General features: G+C 29.7%; 2 long non-coding RNA genes across 2 annotated transcripts; one reads left to right on the top strand and one right to left on the bottom strand.

The window, feature by feature from the left end:
* The first annotated feature begins 946 nt into the window (after nt 1-946).
* Nucleotides 947-1,947, top strand: LOC121122193 (uncharacterized). The gene is made up of 2 exons (XR_005865734.2): nt 947-1,737; nt 1,786-1,947. It is a non-coding gene; the product is annotated as an uncharacterized lncRNA (long non-coding RNA).
* A 648-nt stretch (nt 1,948-2,595) lies between these two features.
* On the bottom strand, nt 2,596-3,729 carry LOC139907612 (uncharacterized). The gene is made up of 3 exons (XR_011784327.1): nt 3,599-3,729; nt 3,440-3,532; nt 2,596-3,349 (listed from the first exon to the last, which is right to left on the bottom strand). It is a non-coding gene; the product is annotated as an uncharacterized lncRNA (long non-coding RNA).
* Nucleotides 3,730-9,816: the final 6,087 nt, after the last annotated feature.

The raw sequence follows: 9,816 nt of genomic DNA, 5'->3' as shown, positions 1-9,816 counted from the left end.
GTATTTTTGATGATTTTGAGGTTATATTTACGTACTTTTTTTATATTTAGGAGGGAAAAACATAATATCCAAGGAAGGCATAATAAAGAGTTGTATAAAAACTAATTTTAGGGTAAAAATTTGATGGTTACTTCTTATAGGGAAAATCGATTCGAAACTCGACTGCTCAGTCGCTTCTCGATGTTTCTTACGGAGCAAATTAAGGTAGAGTTCCCGGGTTTTACTGTGATATGTTTATAAATTTAAGGAGATAAGTTCCTTGTTTGAACGTATTGGGCAAGCATTTTAATTATTGAATTCCAAATTCTATGTTTTACTTACTTCATTCAAAGGATAATTAACGTAGGATAATATTTGTGTGAGTGGATATGTCTAAGTAATATAATTGTACAGTTTACAACAACAAGAAATTGTCGTTTATTAGGGACTAATTTATCTACAAGATAGTTTGAAAGAGTCATGATTAAAAATACACTACACTTATGGATAATTTATTGCTAAATATGTGGAACTTTTTTTTTTTTATTTGAAGGTTTCTGTTCTTGTTGTTTATTTTGTTGATTAATTAAATCCATTTCTCTTTAGTTCATGGATGGTATGCTGTAGAGTGTAGCTATTTGTCATATATTTCTTATGGTACTCATTCATCATAAAGTACAAGCCCTACACTCTATAAATTATTGTAATAACCTATTTAGGTTTAGTGCCCTTTAAATTTATTTAAATGTAACTCACCATTATGATGCTTTATTTTGAGATCATATATTATGTCACTGTATATATCACAGTAGAGATTAAAATACAGTAGAATCGTTGATTCTACTAGTAGAGATTACAATCATATTCTGTCTTAGAACAAATTAAAATTTTACTGGTGGAGGAAGTAGTATTTAATATTTAAAGAGGTTGCGTGTTTTAGAAAATATGACGCCACGTCATATAATCTATGGCACTGTGACCAGTAAATTCATCCCGTGTCTTTTCATTCCTAGTAATTTCATTCTCAGTAAATTCAGTCTTGGACTTAGTCTTAGTCACGTCATACGATTTAAGTTTCTACAGACGTTAGTAGTTTATATGTTGGGCTGTAGAGGTGCCCCACCAGTGGGGCAACAGTGGGCAGTTGGTACTGGAGATCATTGATGGTTGGACGATGGACAAGAACAATTTATGTTGCTTATAGATTAGAAATGACGTCATGATAAATCTTTAATAGTGAGTAGAATGGAATCACAATCCGTCAATATCATTTATACCTAGGGAAATACAAGTAAATCCCGTCACTCCTCCTCTTCTTCATCGTCTATTAATATTACTATTCGCTCCTACTCCTTCTCATGCATCGACAATCATCAATTTCATTATCCCCTTTTCTATTCCCTTCCTCTTTTTACAATTCAAATCTACGTAAACAATAACTAAAACCAAATTGCTCGGGCCCCTAACTCCCTTCTCCAGGATCACTTACATGCTCTATCCTACTTCAAGCTCAACTCTGGAATGAATCCTCCAAGTTACAACAATCATCATCATTCATAGGATCATGCTGGGACTTGTAACGGATTTCTGGTGTGTATTTCTTCATCAAGAGGGCATGGAGAGGATTGTACTACGACTATAGAACTAGATAAATGTGGGTACCTCGTCCATGAAGGGCTGCATGCATTTCTGAATGTGATATATAATATTAAATATGTCTAAATATTTGATTAACTTATCACAATCATCAGGTTTAAGGTTGAAATATCATTTACTAATATAATAACTATGATTTTTATTTCACAGTCAAATTCAAAGTTGAAAAGTTCGTGCCTAGAATGGAACATTGGACATCGTTAACTATGAAATTATAACGAACTTCCTTCTTAAAGAGTGAATCGAAATAGATCATATTAATACTTGTTTTTGTAAATATAAATGATAAAAATATACTTAATAGGAAAGGACTACAGGCTTGATTTACGTATCATTTTATTAAAAAAATTTAATTAGCTTTAAATTGATAACTAATTTATACTACTTCTTGTCCAGGGACATTTAAAAAAAAAATTACACCTACTCCCTAATTTTATTGAAGTGTGAAAAAAATTCTGTCGGTCATTAAAATGGATGGTACATAAAATCCTTTGGAGCTAGATACTTGAAAATATAAAAGTTTGTACCTGAAATAGTATATTTTAGGCTGATGTGTTTATTTTTCACCTACCACCTATAATATTTCTGTTTTTTTTTTGTTTTTTTCTACGATTTACGAATTTAAAATTTTATGTAAAATTTCACATTACATGAGGCCTCAACAAAAATAAAAAATGAGCAATAATCGTAAAAACTTGGTCGATTATGCCCAGCATATACTTCTTTTTGAAAATGATTCCGAATTTGAGTCAAACTACTTAATAGTACTGGATATTTTTTTTTTTAGGCTGCAACAGAAACTCGATTTTTGAGCAAAATATCTATATTCCGGAACGATAGATCGTATGACCAGCAGCTACTTGACATTAACTACATCAAGGTGCAATTTGTCACAGAACAACTACAAGGTCTCAAAACCACAGGTATTTGAATAATTGATTCGTTTGTAAAACTTGAAACTACTGAAGATATATTTTTATTTCGCATTAGACATACCTTTACAAAAATGAATATATATAAAAAAACGTTGTATATTTTGTAACTTTGACTTCAGATTTGAAATTTACATAAAATTTAGGTTTAGAAAACAGGTATTACTTATAAGAATTCGTTACTTAATATTTTTTTAAACTTTGGGAGTGAACCCGAGGTCGAATCTCAAACCATGTCATATATAATTATATGCTGCTTTTAAGATTATACCTAATTATGAAACGATGATTGTAAGAGAAACTCTCATTCATATATAGGCATAACTATGCAACAAGATACAGATCATTGGGATGTGCATTGTACATACATACATACTTATTTACTTATAAGTACCTATGTACGATTACAATAAGTGAATCTTTACATTATTCCATTTGCTCTCAGAATAAATTAACAGTTAGAAGACAAATGACCTACCCACTAAAACTGTACCAAATTGTTATATAATAAACATGATTATTATTCTTTAAAATACAAGAGATAATCATGGAACAGAGATACTTCACAAACAACTTTGGTTTCTTAATTAGTTCTTTATCATAAAAAATAATTTTTTTTTTAAATGGGATCCTTCAAAAAGATACCCTTGTAGTCATTGGCAGGTTCGGCGCTCACATATGTACACGTTCAAACAATATAATTCATCAAGTATCTTCCTTATTGAGGGTTATTCCTATTGGTAAACATTTTGAGAATAAATAACCCCATCTGAATCGAAAAACTAAAGGACTCCAGGGAAAGAGTGGACAGACAAAAAGCAACAACAAAGATATAAATAAAAGGGAAATGAATATGTTTCTCATGTACGCACCCAAGAAGCATTGTAATATACCGGATGATCCATTGAAATCTGAACACTTACTAATCGCATAATTAATGAAGGCTGAGTGATTGAAATTAATTCCTATTTCGATATATTAAAGCATAAACAATTAGTTACAAAAAAAACTGATCGCTGTAGCTTGCGTACAAGTCGAGAAAAAGACACGTATACGTGATCGACGAATTTATAATTGCGCAGTTCAAGCAGTTGGGCCGTCTACGCCGTCAGCAAGTCCGAAACGCTAGAAAACAAGAAGAGCTCTGTCAAAAAGGACAAACTGGATCCAGAGGAGTTAAAGAAAAACCTCATGTCAATCTTCTCACGTGCGTGATGCAAGTATCACGCCATATGTATTATGGCAGCTGACAATTTTAAGCCAATCAGTAACGAAAAAGAAAAACTTGCTTTTCTTCTTCTGAGTGTCCACTCTTTACCTTGATTCCTTTATGAAAAAAAAAATTAAATTGTAATTAATGACATAATATTTAAAGAATGCAGAAAAATTATATACAATTTCAGGAAAGGACATTTATCCTAGGTTTCACATTTCAACATAAGCAACAGTGACTTCACATATTGCAGATCATGGAAATAAAAAGGTTCTGTATTTTACATTATGCCCTGCTCATGGCAAACCCAACCCTGGTCTTACGTTATGGAGTTATCCCAATTTTTTTTGCAAAATATTTAAAATTTGAAATTTAATACAATTTTTCTAATTTTTTCGAAAAAAAAAATAAATTGTAAATAATAATTGTATATATATATATATATAATCCTGCGTACGCCCCTGAATTCTCCTAATCTTCAAGTGCTGTTTAATCCAATGAAGTGAAACATGTTGTTTCCAATCCATATAATAAGATTAAGATTGGTTCTATTTCCTAAAAAGAACTAAAAAATGAATGCAAACAATGTGACTCAACAAAATTTGATTAATGAACTTGATCATGTTACGAGTTAATACTTTTTATGGACTTTTTTTTCAAAATCAGTCTTTTAATATAACCTTGAGCTTTTTGACTTTGAAGAACTTACTACAAGAGTAATGAATACCACACAATTCTTTAAATTAGGGAAGTTATTTTTAGGGAGAAGGATTAATGTTTTGTAAAGCTGATATATTTTGTAGGTTTAAAGCCACTCACTTTATTTATCATGATAGTTCTTGATCCTTTTTAACAACTACAAATAAAACAACACTTATTAACAATTATTGCTAAATACTAGGTATGTAATGGTGAGTACTAATCCTGAAACAAACCCACGTTATCTTGTAATTAATATCGTGAATGCTGTATTTTTAATGAAATAAAATATTTAATCAAATATTGGCAATGCCTACGAACTTGACCTCAAATAAGGGTCCCGCATTTACTCTCAACCATTCTACTTTCTAATATTATATAAAGTCCTTCACTTTAAAAAAACAAGGTATCTAATTAAATTCCTACATTAAATTAATATTAAGCGTCTCTAAAATTTAATCCCGATTTGGAGGTCAATTTCCACAAAAACACAGATAAAAAAATAGGTACTTGAAAGTTGGGAATACATTATAATTTGATTTTAAATATAATTAAAATCTTTTCATCCGACTTTTATCAAATCCGTTAATAGTTGCTCAAGTGTAAAATACTAGTAATAATACTAATCATTATTTTGTAATCCTTATGCAAAATTTAATTTACGTTCATGGACACGTCTGTTTAATAAGTATAATTAAGAATGCCTTACTCATATCAAGCAACATCATCTAAAGGGATATTTCTACTTAGACTGGAATGAAATAAACTTTTTTTTAGTAAGAAAAGGAGGTTGTCTAAGTGATATGGTGCATTTGAAACTGCTTGACATAAAATTGAAACAGTAATTAATTACTTAAATACTTTACTACCAGTGATATAACTCAATTTAATATGATTATAGTTTCTTTATCTATGAATACGATATAGTATTTTAAAGATATTTATGTTATATTCATGCACTAATTTGGAAGAGAATCCGTTAGAGAATAACAAAAATACAGGCGGAAATTCTTAAGCAAATGAGTCAAAAATTCCTAGTGGACAAAAGAAATGCAAAATACATACTTTCTTTTTTATTTTTATTTTTTAAGCAAAAGAAAAAAGTATTACCATTTTTCCTAACGAACATCAGCAATAATGATGGAAAAGTATTTATGTAGTACAAAAGTGTGAAATGTGTAAAGAGATTTGAAAATATTTTTAATGGAATTTATACAATAGGAAGTCATTACTTAGATGTCATTACTCAATTATGATAATTATTACTGCAGTATGACAAAATTAACAAAGTTAGAATTATCCAATTTAGATTGTTCCAAACGGTTTCTGGCTAATCTTCAGTTCCTGAACAATATAATAAGTGCTCACAAAGGGTCGTCCGCAGGTGGTGGGCTGGAGGGGCTGTTACACCCGGGCCAAAAAAAATGTTTTTTTCTTTTTACTAGAAATTTAATATTTGAATTTTTTCCCCCAAAAATTTAATTTTTTGTTAATAACTATGGATTTTTGAACTTTTTTTTTTCAAAAAATGTAATACTGGATTTTTTTTTCAAAAAATTAAACATTTTTATTTTTTTACAATTTTTTTTTCGTAAATTTGTTGAATTTTGTAATAAAAAAATTTAATTTTTGAATGTATATTTCCTATTTTTCAAAAAATTTAATTGTGAAAATTAAAAAAAAAAAATTGGGAGAAATTTAATTTCTCAAATTTTTTCCAAAAATTATATTTCCTGTCTTTTTTTATAAAACAATTCCAATAAAACCAAGCCCCCCAAAAAAAAAAAAAAAAAAATAATAATAATAATAAATATATATATATATAATAATCTTGCGGACATTTCTGTCACATACCAGTCCAACTCAACGATTTCCATAATTTTAGAGACATTTTCCATGATTGGCCTACCAGAACGAGCCTCATCTTCGACATCCATATTTACCAAAACGGAATCATTGGAACCAGCGCTTTACTGTTGCATTTGATACTGTATTGAATCCATCGACAGCACATATTTTTTTGCCCGCCTGCCCACCTTTTCACCTTGAGGCTAGTGATACTGTGGAATGTATCAAATTTACTTGCTTTTTACTTCCATTTTGGAACGTTGTAACACAAAACTGGCTTTACTAAACACAAAACTGTAAATGAGCTCTTTTTAAGTGAACACTTAACTTTTAAGCATACTTTTATCTTTTTTTGATGCAATGTATTAATTATGAGATTTAACTAACTAAGAACATTTAGCGAAAAAAGCTCAGAACTTTTTAATTAACTTAATATATAATAAGAAATGTGAATGAATAATTTATATGTAGAGTAGGTTGGTTGGTTTTTTAGCTTATTTTGAATTTCGACTACAAGTTTGAAAAAGTTAATTTGATAAAAATATAATATATGTATAATTTCATTGTCCTAGAACGTCATTTTTATGTAGTATATCTTGTTCAAAGTTTGAAAAAATACAAAATTATTTATAAAATAATTAATTTATTAAAATAACGCATCAATCATTATTTTGCATCAGTTAATTATGATAAACTGATTCTAACCTATACAAAATATTTATAATTTTTTTTTCTAAAACTAACCTATGGGGAAAGAAGAGAGAACAACAGAAGGAAATATTCATCTTTACTTTCTAAAAATGTACTTAAATGATGTGCATCAACTTTTTCCTCTGTTTTTACACTACTGGTCAAACTTAGAAAAATATACATTTTATATATATTTTATAGATAAGAAAAAAGCTCATCAAAATAATTGTTTGCAAAATAACTACTAATGTCTTCTTAGTATCATATTAGACTCAAAATGATTTTTTTCCTATTTCATAGTTTGATCAAGGTGTGCTACCTAACGATGACTTCTTGGGACAATGCATAGATAATTTTCAGACAATATCACAACTTTTTAACACTGCTCCTTATCGAAATTTTTGAAAAAAGTTGAAAAACACCCCCCCCCCTAATGTACAGGCATGTAATTCATTACAGCCCCATCAGAATTGGAACGCAATTTGCATTAGAATAGTAGTTACAAAAAAGTATAGTGAATGATAAAATTATTGTCCATAGCATATCCAGGGTTGATCTTATCTAGTGGTACACATTTAATGATTTTCAATTTTTCAAGAGTAATATTTAAACAAGAGGTTTTTTGAGGACATTTATTTTAAAAAATCCTCTGAAAATATTGTTCGGCACAACTTTTGTTCGTCATGTGAACCCTTAGCTCTAATAAATACCTCAATACGAGGCCTAAATCTCTTTACCTTTACTATGTAGGTAAACTCGAGCTTGGTCCTCCAGACGTATACCAAGGGGTTTGCGTCTGGGGAGGAGAGTGGCCACATATTATGTTAAAAAAAATCCGGAAAGTTGTCTCTCAGAGATAATGTATCTCGGCGCGATGACACTGAGCTCCGTCTTGATTGAAAACAAAGCTGTTCCCGAACTTTTTCTGGACCAAGGAAGCACTTTCTTATCAAGAAGTTCGATGTATGCATGGTTCTAGATGGGTTTTTTGTTCTGAAGATATGTCTCACTAAAGCTAAAACATTTTCTGGATGTTCAGTTTTGAGGTAGGAGTTGTTCAACTATTTCTCAGTGGCATCAATGGTGAAAAAAAAAACATCAGAAAAGAGCATAACTATGCCTGCATTTTAGATGGCCTCGAGAAAATTTAGAATCATATATGCTCTTTCCAACACTCTCAGCTTGCTCTGTTTAGAGATGAGATTGTTGTCCTCCTCCGTTATTTTAAACTAATGTCATTCCGGTTTGAAAATAATAAAATGTGAACCACTGGATAAGATTAACACTGAATATATAAAATATTCATATTTTCTTTCAATTTATCCTTGTTTGACACGGATCAATTTCTTGTGGAATATTCTCCGAAATAGCCTCTGAAGCCGCTATAAGATGACACTTAATTACAATTGGAACATTCTATTTACAATATTCTAGCAGGCAAAGTCCAAGAGGGTGCAATTAGGAGATAAGTAGTCTAAAATAGTCCAAATTGAAATCACGCAATCCCTCTATTATGTTGAAAGAAGAATGTGGTCCCTAGAAATACCTTCTGTATCCATGCATGTACTTTGGTCTGCAGGAGGTGCAAATAGGTGTCTTTGTTTATCTTAGGCTTATCATAAAAAAGAAAAAGAAAACCATTTTTTTATTTACAAATTGAGGCCATTGCACACCAAATCATGATAAAAGCTATTTTTTAAATTCATAACTAACTTGTACGGAGTAACCAATTTTGAAATTATTATCAAAACTTAACATCAACCATAAGTTCTACAAACTAATTTATAAGAGCCCCATGGACATTGTCTCTACCAGAGGTTCTCAAATGGGGATACGCGTAACCCTTGGTGTACTTGAGATTTTGAAAGAATATATTATAAGTGATACATAACTCAGGGGCGTCTGTAGGGGGTTAAATAAATATTTTACAAGTGGCACATTACTAAAAAAAGGTTGAAAGTCCCTGGTATATATTATAATTCATTCACTTTTAAGAAGAATAATCAATCTTCACAGACTTTTAAATAATACACTTATCCATAGATAATTTTGATGACGAAAAGATTTTTTTAATTTGTAAATATTTAAACTATATTGTTTTTACCCTATTCAATAAGATATTTAAATACTTGTACCCTTGTATAAAATTATAGGAAAGTATAAAATCAGTTAATTGTACCAAAATAGTTGTTACATTACAAATTTTATTCGCATATTGTTTTCTTTGAGATAAATCTTTGCATTCATAATATACAACCTTCAAAAAAGTATTTTTTTTTTTTGTATGGTTAATGAAAAATTAAAAATTCCCATGTTATAATTTTTTTTAAAACTTACATCATGGAGTCGATAAAGGGAGTCTGTTATTCAATAGAAATTATCTTCTCCAACGTATAGATAATAGATACCAACATTAGGTCAGAGGTGGGCTGCAAGTAGCATACAAAAACTTTTTTTTAAATAACTAATTCGGGGCTTATATATTTTTTTTTTGGGGGGGGGAGAGCTTAGTTTTGGGAAATATATTACTGTTCACATATAATTAATTTTTTGTAAAAAAAATTCGAAAATCTACAGTTATTCACATAAAATGGAATTTTTTTAGAAAAAAATTTAAATGCTAAATTTTATGGAATAAAATTATAAAATTCTAGAATTTACAAATTTTTTTTTGGCAAAAATTTCAAAAAGGAAATATAAAGTGCTACAAGGTAAAGTTTCTGCATTTTAATACATTAATACCTCGAAATAAAAGAGTTCCTACCTACGAGTTGTTGTTTTTATACATACAAGCAGGAT

This window comes from Lepeophtheirus salmonis, chromosome 1 (genome assembly GCF_016086655.4).
Source record: "Lepeophtheirus salmonis chromosome 1, UVic_Lsal_1.4, whole genome shotgun sequence".
Classification (NCBI taxonomy): domain Eukaryota; kingdom Metazoa; phylum Arthropoda; class Copepoda; order Siphonostomatoida; family Caligidae; genus Lepeophtheirus; species Lepeophtheirus salmonis.
Note: the sequence above shows the minus strand (reverse complement) of the source record. Positions and strands in the feature narration are given on the sequence as shown.